Consider the following 18498-nt stretch of genomic DNA (forward strand, 5'->3'; position numbering starts at 1 on the left):
TCCTCGTCTCCTGCCTCAGATGAAATAATCGCTCGCCCGCCACCTTGCCCTCCGGGGGATGATCGAATACCGCCCGGAAGCGGCGAGCGAACTCTGGGTAGTTGTCCTTAGCTGAGTCTGGGCCCTCCCAGACGGCGTTGGCCCATTCCAGAGCTCTACCCGTGAGGCACGAGACGAGGACGCTCACCCTCTCTTCATCGGAGGGAGAGGGCCGGACGGTCGCCAGGTACAGGTCCAACTGGAGCAAAAACCCCTTGCACCCAGCGGCCGTCCCATCGAACTCCCTGGGAGCCATGATCCGGATCCCGCCTGTACTGGGTTTGGTGGGTGTCGGTAGGGGCGCAGGGTGATAACTTGGTCCTGGTGGGGGTGAAGGAGCGACTCGCTCCCAGCTCTTCAAACGGGCCAGCACCTGGTCCATGGCCGTGCCCAGTCGGTGGAGGAGGCTGGCATGTTGGGAGACTTGTTCCTCCATCGATGGTGTTTCGGTCCCTGCTGACTCCATATTGTGGTGCGGGATTCTGTCACGGGCGGATAGAACAGTTTAAGGGTGAGTCAAGCGCAGGAGACTGAGGTCCGTTGGAACAAACGTGATTTAATAAATCCCAGGGCAAAATCCATATAAGGCTGGGAGCACAACAGTCAAAAGACTAGAGGAAGCTCCGCTCGAAAAGGCAGACGGGGCGCAGCCCGGCAACCCTAATGCCTAGACAATAAGTAGTAAACCAACTACATAAAACCAACACCACCTCTACCACACGTAACAAAGAACAATCCCGCACGAATCCTAACTAAACACACTAAATACCCCCCCACTAATGACAAACACGAAACAGGTGCAATCAAAAAACAGACATAACTAACAGACACTGAAACACAGATCGGTGGCAGCTAGTAGGCCGGCGACGACGACCGCTGAGCACCGCCCGACCGAGGAGAGGCGCCACCTTCTGTGGGCGTTGTGACACTTATTTTAATACACCAATGGTAACGTGATATTCTTCTACCCAATTTAAATAAATGATGCCTTGTAACCAACATCGGAGAAGGCGTGTTTGCAGAAGGGTGTGATTTATATAGCAAGATAGCTACTCTACTGGTGCCAACATTTGACTGTAAACTGTCAGCAAATATAATAAAAAAGTTTACAATTTTCATCAGTGCCAAAGATACTTATATGTTTCACTATTAATCTGTGTCTGGTGTTTGTTAGTTCCTGGCTAGCTAGGTCTTCAGCCAGCATGGAACAAAAGGGGGGAGGGGAGGGGTCTTTCAAGGCTCCGATACAGTTGCCAAGTCAACACATGCATGTCTGCTGCGTACTACATTACAAGCGATGTGCCAAATGGGAGATGTATAATTGATGCAATTTCAATGTTTGAGTTGCTTTGTGTATCACCAAAGTAGTATAAGAGAATAATGCTGCTCACTGCATTCAAGTTGTTTGTCATAGGTGTTTCAAAGAGCTGTCAGTTAGGGGGAGCTCATGATTATAGGCCCCCATGCCCACTCAGCCTGTCTGTTCAAACTTCCTAGTAGTCAGACATGAGTGATAACGTACTTTTTATACACAATGCAGCATTTTTATCTAAAACAAATATTAAGGGTAATATTTAAGTCACTCAAAAATATATTTTACATGGGAATCAGAATGACTGTTCAGTACCTTTTTAATATACAATTAATAACACTGTTTAAATATCATAAAGTTGTAACTATTCCAACGTTGGGATACGCGTAGGCATTTGAGGAACTCAACTTGTGTAAGCCTCATTAAGCTACCAGTGTCAGTGCACACCCTTAACATGTGTTGACAATACAACAGAATAGATTAAACAGAACTACATGTACTCTCACAGGTGGCCAAAAATAACCATTTGACAGCCACGCCCTATTAAGCCACGCCTCCAGTCATCTGATCTGATGTTGTGGGTCATAGCTCAATAACCCAACTAAAGCCTTGTTCACACTGCAGGCCTTAATGCTCAGATCAGTTTTGTTTTTCAAATCCATTTTGGACTACTGAATGTCCAAACAGCAAGTTACAAGTGACCAAATCGAATTTGTGTCTGTTCAGACAGCAGTAATTTGCTGCCATGGCTACGTTAGTGGTCATAGTAACAACAGGTGTCTGTGCGCTGTGGTGTAGGCTGATTGGTGGTGGTACTCATGCTTCCTATCGCTCAGAAGTTATGTAGCAAGCTAAGGTGGCAACAATGCCGGCCACTTATGTTTCCCAGTTGCTTTGAATGTTCAAAAGTATAGTGTAAGAACACTTTTAAAACCTCAAAGAATAAATGATCCAACTTTCAAAACAAGTCCTTTTTGGTTAGCCACAGCAGTCAACTAGCTAGGTAGCCACAGCAGTCAACTAGCTAGCTAGCCACAAAAGTCAACTAGCTAGCTAGCCACAGCAGTCAACAGACTAGGTAGCCACAGCAGTCAACTAGCTAGCTAGCCACAGCAGTCAACAGGCTAGGTAGCCACAGCAGTCAACTAGCTAGCTAGCCACAGCAGTCAACTAGCTAGCAGTCAACTAGCTAGCTAGCCCTAGCAGTCAACTAGCTAGCTAGCCACAGCAGTCAACTAGCTAGCTAGCCACAGCAGTCAACTAGCTAGCTAGCCACAGCAGTCAACTAGCTAGCTAGGTAGCTGTTTAGCTTTCTAGCACATTCACTGATTTGTTTGTAAACAATTAACAAGCTAGTTAGCTACCACATATTATTGTCAAAACTTTAAACAGAGTAGCTAGCAAGCAACAAGATATGTCAAATAACAGTCTAAAAGCCACTTGAGGGTAAATAAATCAGATTTGACCATTCAGACACAAGTCACATGGCCAGAAATCAGATTTGTATCTGACTTCAAACCACCTACAAAGGTGACATGGCTACACTAATGGTCATAATACAGGTGTTTTTTTTGGCTGTTCAGACTGCAGGAGAAAGAACAGATTCGAATCGGATATGCAAATAAATAGGATTTGAGTCACTTCAAACTGCCAATGTGAACAAGGCTTTCAAGTGACCCAACTGGCTGAGTCAAAAATAACCCAGCATATTTTAAGAGTGTACTCTCTTGGGCCAGTGGTGAGCTGTGGAGGCAGAGGGGGGCATGACATGGGATTCAGGGAACTAGTAGGGGGCACTTGAAGTGGAATGTGTGTGTTTATTTTGCCACTATTTAACAGGTAAGTCATTGAGAACACATTCTATTTTACAATAACGACCTGTGTGTTTGTGTGTCTTTATGTTTATAACATGGTAATACAGGTATATAAACATTGAGTAAATGTAGATATGAGGGCATAAAAGTAGAGCATGAAAGTTCTTATAATGCCCATATTTAGTGTTATTGATGCTTCTGTGACATTCTTTCCTACTACATTGGCAAACAGCGACTAGTGGACAGAGTTGGATTATGCGGACTGTTCTTGCCTTGCTCCCTCATGTCATTTCATTGTTAGGAGGGGTCCTGAACAAGGAAAAGACATGGGGAGAATCTCAATATCATTCTTCTCGAGTCCTCTCTCCCCTCCTCCTTCTCAAAATCTATTGGAGGAGAAGGACAGAGAGGCGGGACCTCTGGCTTTCTCATCCAATGGGTGTTGAGAAGGAGACGAGGAGCGAGGACGCGAGGCTTGACAATTGAGATCTTTTTCTATTCGTTGAAATGATAGGTGTGTCAGGGGTGTGTGCTTCTTTTGCCTCAGCTGTCAGTTATGACGTCAGTTCCGGCGGGTGGGTCGAGCTCTGTGGTCAGTGTGGTGGGGAATTTTGACAGCGACAGCGTTGTTTAGGAGACAAACAAGGACGTGTAGAAGGGGACTATTTTTCTCTCCTCGTTCCTCCCGATCTCGCACTGACAGTTTCTCAACGCACCTAGATTTCTGACGATATGGCGGCTTCAGATCGGGCTGTCTACTGTAAGGTAGATCAATTTGATCGCGTTATTACTGCACATATTGATGTGAATTGCATTACTTTATGTCTATATGGTGTTGACATAGAATTGAAATGTTACGATTCGAATTTGCCTGTGTTCATCGACTGATGTTTGTGAGGGAATTTATTCCATTCATATTTATAGTTTCAGCAAAATAACAGAAAATCTATGAATGGATAGTGTTGCAACAAGATATCTGGGGCCATTGTTATTGTATATTCTGATTTCACATCGAGCACGCCGGCGCATCCGACATGGATATCGATACATGCTTTTTTGTGATGTAAGGCTGTTCATAACTCCTGTAGTCTGTTACTACTATGAATAAACAACTGCCCATGAGAGTTTTGTGACAGTCTTATACTCCAAGTTGCACATGCAAGACATTTAAGTTATTTTTCCCACGCATAGACTAGGCTACATGTTGCACTGCACACTCCTTGAATCAAAGTAACAAATGTTTGCCCTATTGGAGCCTTACCCTAATATTTGGAGCTTGAGAGAGATGTTCTATTTTAGGATATACATTTAACTTATAGAAAATGTTCAAGATTTTTCTCATTGCAGAAGTGATAAGTTAAGACAAAAACATGTTTTATTGTCCCATGCACCAGTTAGCCTACACTTTGAAGTTTGTCTTGCTATGTCAAATAGGGGTGAGAGGTGGTGTTGAGGACATATTCAGGGATGGAGCTAAAATGTTTGTCTAGGACAGTTGTTGGAGCAGCATGTAGCCTAGAGGTTAGAGCATTGGGTTCGAATCCCCATGTCGACAAGGTGAAAAATCTTGAACAACGTACAGTACTTAACCCCAATTGCTCCAGGGTCACTGTTGATAATGGCAGGCCCTGGCTGTGACCCCACTCTCTGAGGGTGGCATTCAGTGCCAAATTGCACACTTCCTCTGTGAGTCTGAAACTTGATCCAAATCCTGCTGTACCTGTCCCAGTCCCCCAAGCTACAGGAATGCTGCCTGGGTTTTTCTACATCCAGGCTTGTTGAGATTTTAACCCATTCTTTTAGTCATCCACTATTTTTCTGAATTTGTTACACATGGGTCACAGTATTCTATATGAGGCTTTGTAAGGATATACTGTTAGACGTTTTGTAATTGTATCAGTAACTTGTATTAATCAACAGTATGATATTGTATAAACTGAATATAATAGATTACCGTAGAATGCACAAGACCTTTCTGTAGAATGCACAGTAAAATACCATAAATGTGTTTTACAGTATTAATTATGGTGCATTGTGGGAGGAGAGTCTCTGACAATGCACCATAATTAATACTGTGTAACACATTTACTGTATTTTACTGTGCATTCTACAGTGTTTACAGAAAGGTATTGTGCATTCTACAGTAACCTACTGTATTCAGTTTAGGGAGTCTCTGACATATTTCTAGGTGTGCCTTAAATAAGCTATATTTGGGGAAAAGGGATACCTAGACAGTTGCACAACTGAATGCATTCAACCAAATGTGTCCTCCACATTTAACCCAACCTTTAAATCAGAGAAGTGCTGGCGGTTGCCTTAATAGACGCTCAGGAACTAGTTGTTGAGATTTTTCCACCTTGCCGGCCCGGTGGATTCAAACATACGACCTTTCAGGTCCATCGCTCTTAACAGCAAGGCTACCTGCCGCCCATATTTGTTGCAACCGTGAGTGAGAATGCTGTATCCCCACAGAATACGATAATATACTGTATTTTAGGAATTCTACCAACCTTGTCCTGAAACACTACAGTAACTTACTGGCTAATTGCTGTCAGTAATTTACTGTGATTCAGAATACAATATCAATACCTAATTTTTGGAGTGCCAAAAACCTTTTGCACACTAGTGGGTGTGTGGTATTGTTGTTTCTTACTCATTAACATATTTTGAGGTGTGTCTTATAAGCAGCTATATTTGTTTCACCCGTTAGTGAGAATGCTGTACCAATTTAACTGGTATGTGGTAGTGGTTCCCTAACAACTATGTATATATAGGAGACTGATCAAAGTAGTAGAAAAAAAAAAGTTGTATTTATTGAGTTTGGAGAGCTAAAACTACTAAATATCAAGGCATTAAACCTCTCTCTCTCAAAGCTACTCGGCAGCGTTAGCCTAGTGGTTAGAGTGTTGGACTAGTAACCGAAAGGTTGCAAGATCGAATCCCCGAGCTGACAAGGTACAAATCTGTTGTTCTGCCCCTGAACAAGGCAGTTAACCCACTGTTCCTTGAAAATCATTGAAAATAACAATTTGTTCTTAACTGACTTGCCTAGTTAAATAAAGGTTAAAACATTTTTTTTAAATACTGAAACTGTATCTAAATCCCAACTGGTTTTCCAGTAGGCTACTAAGAGAGGCACATCTGATGTTCAAAAGGGGTCTCTTTGCTGTTATACAGATTAAAACTATCAATTTCTGGTGGATTGACAATGGAACCCTGTTTAAAGTAACCTTATTTTAAGTGAAGCGATACAGAGTTGGCTACAATTCCAATTTTATCCCCTAGAAGACGCAATACAAAATTGTAACCATCTCATCACAGCTCTGCCACAAAAATGGAAAAGGCAATTACTTTAAAGAGAAAGGAATGAATTTGTTTGTCTGCCACCAATTAAAGATCATAAATGGTTTAAAATAACTAATATAAATCGTAAAAAATCTGTTTCACTTATTGTCAAGAGGGTTGACCACTATGCTACATACAAGATAGTTGGGAACAGATTTTCGATGTCCCAATACCATGGCATCGAGTTTATGAACTGATATACAAGACAACAACTGATGCATCAATTTAGATTTTTTCAATATAAGCTATTATATAAAATTCAACAGTCAGACAGTTGCAGACTCTGCCATGAGGCAGAATCTGTAGAGCATATATTTTGGTACTGTCCATCGGTAGCTTGTTTTTGGGTCCAGGAATGGTTGTTATGCCATAATATCAGGGTGCGGTTGCACCTTGAAACTCTATTGTTAGGGGATTTGAAGGAACATAGTCAGTCAATAGGAAATATCATTGCTGCCTTGGGTAAAATGTTTATTTTCAAGGCAATTTTGGCAGAAATGTTGCAGATGGGGAGGTTCAAGTCCCGAGTGAGACGCCGTGGGAGAATGGAGGGATGTATTGCTTGGGGAAATGTTACAATGATGATTTATTGGGACATTTGGGTTGATCTGTGGCTATCTGAAGGGTAGAATTGATGACCGTTGAAATAGTTATATACACAAATGTACAGTGTAAATGTTTGAGGTCCTCCAATCAGGGGTGAGGGTGGGCGTAGGATTATTGTATGTTTTGCTTTTCGTTATTTATGTTTTGTGGTTTGGCTTCACGCTGTGTGCTGGTCCGGGTAGTTATGGGTACGCTCGCTTCCACGCTCAGCTGGGTGTCAGGCGGGGCTAGGTTTTTCCCGCCCTTGGAAAATCACTTTGGGCCGGGGGCGGGGCCTTGCCGTGCTGGCATCTCGGGGCGGGTGGTGGCGAGCACACCCTCTGACTAGAGAACCTTTAATATTTGAGTTGCAGCCATGTCCCTTTGATCTGTTTTGCCTAGTAGTCACTGTCAGTTTAGATGCTTTTGTTAAGGTCTAAATTGCTGTTTTGCTGTTTTGCTATATATTTACTGCAGCAAACTGTAAATGATGGTTTATTGTGGAGAAATATTGTGGGAAGAGAAATAATCGCTGATCATTAACATATGCATCCTTTAGTGAGAGTGCTGTACCAATTGAAGTGATATGTGGTAGTAGTTCCTTAATAATAACATTTATACTGAATAAACATATACTGAAAAATAAATGCAACAATTTCAAAGATTTTACTGTGTTACAGTTCATATAAGGAAATCAGTCAATTTTATAAAATTTGTTAGGCCTTATCTACGGATATATCATATGACTGGGAATACAGATATTTCATCTGTTGTTCACCAATACCTTTTAAAGAAAGTAGGGGCGTGGATCAGAAAACCAGTCACTATCTGGTGTGACCACCATTTGCCTCACGCAGTACGACACATCTCCTTTGCATAATGTTGATCAGGCTGTTGATTGTGGCCTGTGGAATGTTGTCCCACTCCTCTTCAATGGCTGTGCAATGTTACTGGATACTGGCGTGAACTGGAACATGCTGTCGTACACTTCGATCCTTATATGCTCAATGGGGGACATGTTTGGTGAGTATGCAGGCCATGGAAGAACTGGGACATTTTCATCTTCCAGGAATTGTGTACAGATCCTTGCGACATGGGGCTGTGCATTATCATGCTGAAACAGGAGGTGATGGTGGCGGATGAATGGCACGACAATGGGCCTCAGGATCACGTCACTGTATCTCTGTGCATTCAAATTGCCATCGATAAAATGCAATTTTGTTCATTGTCCGTAGCTTAACCCCACCATGGGGCAATCTATTGCTTACCTCAGGCAAGCAATACCTTGAGACTTCCTTAATATTAGACATTGCGCAACAGCTGTTATTGACAAATATACACACACCCCCACCGTTCGTCTTACCAGACGTAGCGGTTCTGCACTGCCGATGCACAGAAAACCCAGCCAAATGTATATTATCCGTGTCGTCGTTCAGCCACAACTCAGTGGAACGTAAGATATTACAGTTTTTAATGTCCCATTAGTAGGATAGTCTCGAACGGAGATCATCCATTTTATTCTCCAGTAATTGCACGTTGGCCAATAGAACAGATGGTAGAGGCTGGTTACGCACTCGCCGACAAATTTTCACAAGGCACCCCAATCTCCGCCCCTTGAATTTCCGTATTTTCTTTACACGAATAATGGGGATTTGGGCCTGGTCTTGGTGAAGCAGTGTATCCTTCACATCGGACTCATTAAAGAAAAAATCTTTGTCCAGTTCGAGGTGAGTAACCGCTGTTCTGATATACAGAAACTATTTTCGGTCATAAGAGACAGTAGCAGCAACATTATGTGCAAAATAAGTTACAAACAATGCGAAAAAACACAGAAAATAGCACAGCTGGTTAGGAGCCCGTAAAACGGCTGCCATCTCCTCCGGCGCCATCGTGGGCGGGTGGTTTGCTGATGTCAACGTTGGGAACAGATTGTCCCATACTGGCCGTGGGGTTATGGTTTGGGCAGGCAGAAACTACAGACAACGAACACAATTGCATTTTTATCAATGGCAATTTGAATGCACATAAACACCATGACGAGATCCCGAGGCCCATTTATTTTAAGGTATCTGTGATTAATAGATGCATATCTTTATTCCCAGTCATCCGTAGATTAAAGCCTAATGAATTTACCAATTTCCTCATATGAACTGTAACTCAGTAAACTTTTTGAAATTGTTGCATGTTGCATTCATATTTTTGTTCAGTATGCAATTATTTTCAAAACCAATGGATCCTTAACTATAACAACATTTTCAGTAACGGTTATAGACACGTTTTAATTGCTATGACTGTGATAAGCGTTATTTTTATCAACCTTTATTGAATGCAGTGACTGTAAGTTGCTAAGGGCAAGAGTGCCCGCTAAATTACCTAAATGTAAAAATTAAAACTTGCAAAGAACACTGGGTAATATGTCACGGCATGAGTAATTCCAGTAATATACTGTAAATTAGAATACAGTAAACATGTTGGTACTGTAAAAAGGATTACCATAAAATGAAATACAATAGCTGTAGTGTAAAATAAATTACAATAACTTATTGGCAAATTGCTGCCAGTAATGCACTGTTCATTTTACTGGAATTGTTTTACATTCTAGCCTGGACACAAACTGACTGCAGTGGTAGTTGACGGTTACATAATAATTATCTTTGGTTGCTGCCTTGGGGCCCTTGTCCATACTGCCAGGGGTGTGTGGACGTGGAGTTTGCCTTTAGTTCAAAGGTCACCCTCCCATCAGTGAAAACTTTCCACAATGGCCCTTATCATGCTGCAAAGTTTCCTTTTGGTTTAATATCCATTAATGATCTGCCATGGTTGCATATCCCAAAGTGTTCATGTTCATGCACAAGGAGGTCTACTCACTTTCCTTCTTTTGTGCATGTGGCTAAACTATGTTGATTGCAAGCTGAAGTTGCTGAGAACCGCATTTTCAGTTGCAAAGATTTTATAGAAATTGATCTGATATTGATGTATGAAGTATTCCTCAAGAGCCCTTCAATGTGCACCTGCAAAACTGTTGTCTCCGCTGCACCAATGATACAGGGGGATTTGAGCTGCATGACACTTGTTCCACCAGCAGCAAGTTGGTAGTTGCCTGTTGAGTTGGTTACTGCATGCACTGACAGAACCCAATGGATCTTCTTTAGCTTTCAAAAAGGTACAATTTCTCATCAGAGCTTTCCATGCAACTTCACATCATGGAGCACAGAACTATAGTGTAGAACCACTGCAGATGAATAGTACCTGCATAATGTCTATGACCCTCAATCTCAGGACATAGTCCCTTCCTAACCATGTGTTGTACATGTTTAGTCTATTCCTATGGGAGCTATGGGATACTTCTCCTGTTCTGTTCTTAGGCAGTACGTTTCTAAAGGTTTGGCAGCACTGTGAGAGACTTGTCTGTAGGAACTTGACATTGGTGGAAAAAGTACCCAATTGTCATACTTGAGTAAATGTAAAGATACCTTTAATAGAAAATGACTCAAGTGAAAGTCACCAAGTAAAAATCTACTTGAGTTAAAGTCCAAAAGTATTTGGTTTTAAATATACTTAAGTATCAAAAGTAAATGTAACTGCTAAAATGTACTTAAGTTTCAAAAGTACAAGTATAAATCATTTCAAATTCCTTATATTAAGCAAAGCAGACGGCCACATTTTCTAGTTTTTATTTATTTACGAATAACCAGGGGCACGCTCCAACTCTCAGACATCATTTACAAATGCAGCATGTGTTTAGAGAGTACGCCAGATTAGAGGCAGTAGGGATGACCAGGGATGTTGTCTTGATACGTGTGTGAATTAGACCATTTTCCTTTCCTGCTAAGCATTCAAATGTATGGAGTAAAAAGTACATACTTCACTACATTCCTGAAGAAAAGTAAAAGTAAATATTATTAGTCAAGTCATGTACAGATACCCCCCAAAACGACTTAAGTACTACTTTAAAGTATTTTTACTGAAGTACTTTACACCACTGGAACTTGAGACCTGTAATTGGCTTGGCTGCTTTAGACAGCTGCATAGAGACACAGAGCCATAGAAAGAATGAGAGACAGAGGGGAGGGCTTTATTTTTTTCCCCTCCTCAAACAGGACTTTCCGGTTTCGTCTTTACTGCTTTCAATATTGCATTTATCACCTTTCTTTCTCTGTGATTCCGAGAACAACATGTCAGTAGGTTACTGCACACGTCCTCTTTCAGAAGCCTGGTATGCATGTTCATTAGGGAGGTGAGAGTCCTTCTGAAGGGAAATGTCACCATAGAAGCAGTATCAAGAGTCTGCTGTAGTACAGAGAATGTGTTCATGGAGGTATCGGCGAGCATGTGGGTATGTTGGTAACTCTGTGTGAGTGCATGCGTGCGTTCGTGCACACACGTGTGTACTGGTTTGGCGACGTGTTTATGTGTGTGTACTTCTCTGCCTGCGCGACTGACTATGTGAGGATATGTGCGAGTCTCTTAAAGCCGATTTATGCTTGATGTGGCTCGGAGGCTCCGTACGGAGGGTGTGGCACAATTGCGGCATCTCTGGATGCCAAATCAAGCTCCGTATGGCGATGCCGTGCGTCTCCCAAATGTTATAGCTCCACATTGACATGATTGGTTGACGGTAGGTCGGGTGAAACGTCCTGTATAATCACAAACTCCCTTCCCTGACAACTTCCTTCACAACAGCTCTGCTCTGCTCCTGAAAGTGCAAGAAGTATGAATCCCCTGACTTCTGCAGAGGCCGCATCGCAGTAAATGCTATACAGCCAATGCAAACGCTGGATTGACAATGCTTTTTGCTTTACTCTGCTATCCACTCCTCTTAGAAAAAAGTGTTCAATAAACCCACAGCCCTCCCATTGATGTTGGAGACTACAGGGCCCTTCTGGTATTCCTCAAGCTTGTGTACACTCTTAGAAAAAAAGGATCCAATAGGGTTCTTTGCAGAGGGATAGGGGTTATTATCAGATAACTTTTTGAAACAAAGTTTTTTTTTATGATTCTTTGGAAGGCAAGAAGGATTCTTCAGATGGCAAGAAGGGTTCTATATAGAACCATATATCATATTTCCCAGCATGCTCTATTGCGGGTGATTTTCAGAATTGTTTGTTTTAATATCTGTTTTTTGCATTATACATTGATTGGTTGATTAATTTCATTATTATTTTTAGATTTTTTATTTAACCGTTATTTAACTAGGCAAGTACAATGACGGCCTACCAAAAGGTACGGGGGCTGGGCTTAAAAATAAAAAATAAAATAAAAATATAGGACAAAACACACATCACGACATGAGAAACACCACAACCCTACATAAAGAGAGACCTAAGACAACAACAGCATGGCGGCAATACATGACAACAAAGCATGGTAGCAACAGAACATGACAACAACATGGTAGAAACACAATATGGCAGCAGCATAACATGGTAGCAGCACAAAACATTGTACAAACATTATTGGGCACAGACAAGAGTACAAAGGGCAATAAGGTAGAGACAACAATACATTACGTGAAGCAGCCACAACTGTCAGTAAGAGTGTCCATGAATGAGTCTTTAAATTAAGAGATGGAGATAAAACTATCGTTTGAGTGTTTTTTTTGCTGTGCATCTTAGTTAGTTTTGCAGCTGGGGTGTAAGAGGAGCAATTACGATAGAGGAAGCCAAGTCTAGATTTAACCTTAGCCTGCAGCTTTGATATGTGCTGAGAGAAGGACAATGTACCGTCTAGCTGTACTCCCAAGTACTTGTATGAGGTGACTACCTCAAGCTCTAAACCCTCAGAGGTAGTAATCACACTAGTGGGGAGAGGGGCATTCTTCTTACCGAACCACATTACATTTGTTTTGGAGGTGTTCAGAACAAGGTTAAGAGCAGAGAAAGCTTGTTGGACGCTAAGAAAGCTTTGTTGTGGAGTGTTTAACACAAAATCCACGGAGTACTCCAGCTGAGTATGACTGTATCATCTGCATATAAATGGGTGAGAGAGAGCTTCCTACTGCCTGAGCTATGTTGTTGATGTAAATTGAGAAGAGCGTGGGGCCTAGGATCGAGCCTTGCTGTACTCACTCGGTGACAGGCAGTGGCTGAGACAGCAGATGTTCTGACATTATACACTGCACTCTTTGAGAGAAGTAGTTAGCAAATCAGGCCAAAGACCCCTCAGAGACACCAATACTCCTCAGCCGGCCCACGAGAATGGAATGATCTACCGTATCACAAGCTTTGGCCTAGTCAATAAAAATAGCAGCACAACATTGTTTAGAATCAAGGGCAATGGTGACATCATTTAGTACCTTTAAGACTGCAGTGACACATCCATAACCTGAGCGTAAACCAGATTGCATACCAGAAAGAATACTATAGACATCAAGAAAGCCAGTCAGTTGATTATTGACAAGTTTTTCCAACACTTTTTGATAAACAGGGCAAAATAAAAATAGGCTTATAACAGTTAGGATCAGCTTGATCTCCTCCTTTAAATAAAGGACGCACCGTGGCTGCCTTCCAAGCAATGGGAACCTCCCCAGAGAGGAGAGACAGGTTAAAAAGGTCAGAGATAGGCTTGGCGATGATGATAGGGGCTGCAATCCTAAAGAAGAAAGGGTCTAAACCATCTGACCCAGATGTTTTTTTGGGATCAAGTTTAAGGAGCTCCTTTAGCATCTCAGACTCACTGACCGCCTGAAGGGACAAAGTTTGTATCGGGGCAGGGGGAAAAGAGGGAGGAGCATCGAGGCTAGTCTCATTAGAAGGCTGTGGGAGATGAGGAAATGTTGGATGGGCAAGGAGGCATGGCTGATTCAAATAGGACTCCTCACTTAATGAAGTGGTGATTATAGAGCTCAGCCATGTGCTCCTTGTCAGTAACAACCACATCATCAACATTAAGGGACATGGGAAGCTGTGAGGAGGAGGGTTTTCTCTCTAGGTCTTTAACCGTTTTCCAGAACGTCTTGGGATTAGACCCACAGAGAGAGAACTGCTCCGTAAAGTAACTAACTTTGGCCTTCCGGATAGCCTGAGTGCACTCATTTCTCAATTGCCGGAACGAGAGCCAGTCAGCCTGAGTATGCGTGTTTCGAGCGATTCGCCAAAGGGAATACTTGAGGTGGAGTAACTCTGCCAGATCACGGTCGACCAAGGGGCTGAACCTGTTTTTAATGCTCATTTTCTTTATGGGGGTGTGTTTGTTAACAATACCACTGAAAATATTAAAAAAAGAAGGTCCAAGCGACTTTGACAGAATGGCTCAAGCTGATTCTATACCAATTTACAGAGGCCAGGTCATGAAGGAAGGCTTGCTCATTAAAGTTTTTTAGCAAGCATCTATGACAAATCAGGACAGGTCATTTTACTGAGCAGCCATTACGAATACAGGCTGTAAATCAGTGATCACTAGGGTCATTACAGGAAACACCAGACTGATACCTATCAGGATTAGTTGTGAGGATAACATCAAGGAGAGTAGCATTTTCCATAGGATTGGTAATAATCTGAGAAAGATTTAGGGAGTCCCATTGCTTTAGGACTTGATCAGGTGGTTTAAGCATGTCCCAGTTTAGGTCACCTAGCAGGACAAATTCAGACTTAGTTTAATTGGCCAGGAGAGAGCTAAGGGCATTTAAGGTACAGGCCGGTGTTTATGGAGGACAATAACACCCAGCAACAGTCAACAAAGAGCTATTTGAAAGTTTAATGCTTAACCTCTCTAGGGTATGTGGGACGAAATTGTCCCACCTAGTTAACAGCCAGTGGAATCGAGTGGCGCGATATTCAAATACCTTAGAAATGCTATTACTTCAATTTCTCAAACATATGACTATTTTACACCATTTTAAAGACAAGACTCTCGTTAATCTAACCACATTGTCCGATTTCAAAAAGGCTTTACAACGAAAGCAAAACATTAGATTATTTACAATTGAAGTGTCCTGGCTGCATCTTTGGTAGTAGGAATCCTTCCAGGTAATTTTGTCCAAATCAGGTTTTAGTTTTGGAATTTTGATTTGGAGTGAAGGTTATGTTGTGGAGGGTAGTATCCTGTATATGTCCTTGCGGAAAAATCCAAGTTTACTGTTTCTATCTTTTTGTAAAAACATGCGGGAGTCCATCTGCTCATGATCTCTCTCTCTCTCTCTCTCTCTCTCTCTCTCTCTCTCTCTCTCTCTCTCTCCACTCTTTGTGATGCTACACAAAGATAAATAACATCCAATCTGTTAGTAGGAGGACTCATTGCACCCGTTAGTGGGATGGTTTTTCCAGTTTAGATGATTGAGGTAGTCTCAGTATTTAATCTTAATTCTGAATGAATGTTGTGGCTGATAAAAAAATTCCACACGTCCTTCTGATAAAGTTATACAAGTATTAGCGCACTGTTTTGAAGCAAACTACTTAGCAATTTCGTTGCATGCCTCGGAGCTCCGGTATCAAACGTACTTGTGGCCTGTAAACCAGGCGCTTCCTAACACCACTGTGAGGGCCTATAATTAGGCTCTCAACGATAGGCCTTCTGATATATATAATGTATTGTCATAAATAATTTAATCGTAAAGGCTAATAACACTGGTAGAACTGTTCATAGAGGGTTCTAAGAAGAACCTTTAGATGATACAATGGTTTTTGTTAGAACCCTTCATAGAGGGTTCTAGGCAGAACCTTTCATAGAGTGTTCTAGGTAGAAACATATATAGTGGATTCTATGAAGAACCCTAAACAGAGGGCACAAAAAAGGGTTCCGCTATGGGCACAAACCTTTTTTATAAGAGTTTTGACAAACTAAGGTCCTTGGAGGACACCTTACAACGGTAAATAACAGAGAAGTCTCTTTTGCTTTCTCTTTGTCACTCTCTGTCTTTGTTTTTCCCTCTATGTTTGTCCCGCTCTCTCTCTAGTAACCATTGGATTAGCTCCAGGGACGTATGAGAGAGATACAATTTGAACCTCCTCTGAAAACACAGCCTGACTGATGTCATTTGGGAAGTAGTGCACTACGTAGGGAATAGGGTGCCATTTGGGAAGTACAGCACTACGTAGGGAATAGGGTGCCATTTGGAATGCAGGACCAGATCTTCCATGGTAAAGTTCCTCAGTCCCATCTATAGGATTGGGTCATAGCCAAACTTAATGTAAGCTGCTCTGGACAGGTGCTAGCCTGAACTACTGCTCGGGCAGCGCCATCCTCATGGCCCACTGATGTCACCTGACTGACTGTCAGGGTAACTTGAACCCCAAGGGGCTTACATCTATGATGATAGTAATGGGCTCCCTTGAGTGGATCTCTCAAGGTCTACTGTATCTGTCTGGTTGGAGCAGAGGGGTATTTGGCCAAAGGTGTGGGAGGTGGGGATAGGGGTCAATGTGCCGGTGGGGTTGGGCACGTCTGGCCACATGAGGCCTGTCTAGAGAAATTGTCATCAATCACGTAGCTTCAGCCTCTTCTGCTCTAGTAATGTCTAATTCCATTACTGGGTTAAGCCCTGACCAGTCTCCGTAGATGTTCGACCATGGATGTACTGTAGAGCCTGACTCAGAGTGTAACTGCAACGTTGTATTAATGTTTTCCCTCAAACAGCCTGATCGGTGGATTGGATGAGCCTGGGTATAAGTGGTCACTCATTATCAACAATGTACTATGGAGAAGGGCTGTTCCTGCTATATTCCTTGGAGCTTAATTAAGACTGTTTATAAGGGTGATACCTAAGAGTCTTGGCTGGTCAGGAGTGCTGGTGTTTTCCAGTGGTTCTGTATGCTGCAAGTCTGTATGCTCATTTACACAGGCAAACTGACCCGTGTTGTGAAGAGAGACATATATATATATATATATATATATATATATATATATATATATATATATATATATATATATATATATATATATATATGGGAAACTGTCGCAGTTCAAATAATCTTAGAACCTATTTAGCATATGAATGTTGTTAGAGTGAATATAATGAATTAAGCTGACAAAATAGTAGTGTGTGTGTGTGTTTAAGAGGCACACAGACTGTTAGTGTGAAATTAGGGCCGTCCAAGCGCTGGCCCAGGAACAGTTTTGTTTGTCAACTCCAACCGTTAGTTTAGGTTGCACTGTTGCACTAACCCTATCACAACTCCCTCAGGCTGAAACAGCAGCAATAGTAGTGTGTAGTAAACTACATGGACTGGGTCATTCCACCAATAGAGGGCCTTTTGGGTCGAATCATTTGGTCAAAAATAACTATTTATTTCAACTAATTTTAACATTCTGTGATAAAGAACACAATTTCAACTTCATAACAAACATACAGTTGAAGTCGGAAGTTTACATACACCTTAGCCAAATACATTTTAACTCAGTTTTTCACAATTCCTGACATTTAATCCTAGTAACCCTGTCTTAAGTCAGTTAGGACCACCACTTTATTTTAAGAATGTGAAATATCAGAATAATAGTGGAGAGAATGATTTATTTCAGCTTTTATTTCTTTCATCACATTCCCGTGGGTCAGAAGTTTATATACACTCAATTAGTATTTGGTAGCATTGCCTTTAAATTGTTTAACTTGGGTCAAACGTTTCAAGTAGCCTTCCACAAGCTTCCCACAATAAGTTGGGTGAATTTTGGCCCATTCCTCCTGACAGAGTTGGTGTAACTGAGTCAGGTTTGTAGGCCTCCTTGCTCGCACACGCTTTTTCAGTTCTGCCCACAAATTTTCTATAGGATTGAGGCCAGGGCTTTGTGATGGCCACTCCAATACCTTGACTTTGTTGTCCTTAAGCCATTTTGCCACAACTTTGGAAGTATTCTTGCGGTCATTGTCCATTCGGAAGACCCATTTGCAACCAAAATTAAACTTCCTGACTGTTGTCTTGAGATATTGCTTCAATAAATCCAAATAATTTTCCATCCTCATGAGCCATCTATTTTGTGAAGTGCACCAGTCCCTCCTGCAGCAAAGCACCCCCATAACATGATGCTGCCACCCCTGTGCTTCATGGTTGGGATGGTGTTCTTTGGCCTGCAAGCCTCCCCCTTTTTCCTCCAAACATAACATGGTCATTATGGCCAAACAGTTCTATTTTTGTTTCATCAGACCAGAGGACATTTCCCATCTCAAGAGGTTAAATTTGCAACATGACTATAAAAGTGGCAAGTAAGGGCCTCCCGAGTGGCGCAGCGGTCTAAGGCACTGCAGTGCTTGAAGTGTCACTACAGATCCGGGTTCGATCCCGGTCTATGTTGCAGCCAGCCGTGACCGAGAGACCCATGAAGTGACGCACAATTGGCCCAGCGTTGTCCGGGTTAGGGGAGGGTTTGGCCGGCCGGGATGTCCTTGTCCCATCATGCTCTAGCGACTCCTGTGGCGGGCCGGGGCACATGTACGCTGACATGGTCGCCAGTTGTACTGTGTTTCCTCTGACA

At 42.1% G+C, this 18498-nt stretch overlaps 1 protein-coding gene across 2 annotated transcripts in view; it reads left to right on the top strand.

Annotated features, from left to right (window-relative positions):
* Positions 1 to 3744: 3744 nt before the first annotated feature.
* The window catches only part of pparab (peroxisome proliferator-activated receptor alpha b), a 55949-nt gene continuing 41195 nt past the window's right edge, over positions 3745 to 18498 (top strand). Inside the window, exon 1 of one of the 2 annotated variants that reach the window (XM_014124067.3) lies at positions 3745 to 3925. The gene's annotated coding sequence lies outside the window, so the exon portion shown is untranslated. 2 annotated transcript variants of the gene reach the window in all.

Source organism: Salmo salar, chromosome 10 (genome assembly GCF_965601325.2).
Source record: "Salmo salar chromosome 10, fSalSal1, whole genome shotgun sequence".
Taxonomy (NCBI): domain Eukaryota; kingdom Metazoa; phylum Chordata; class Actinopteri; order Salmoniformes; family Salmonidae; genus Salmo; species Salmo salar.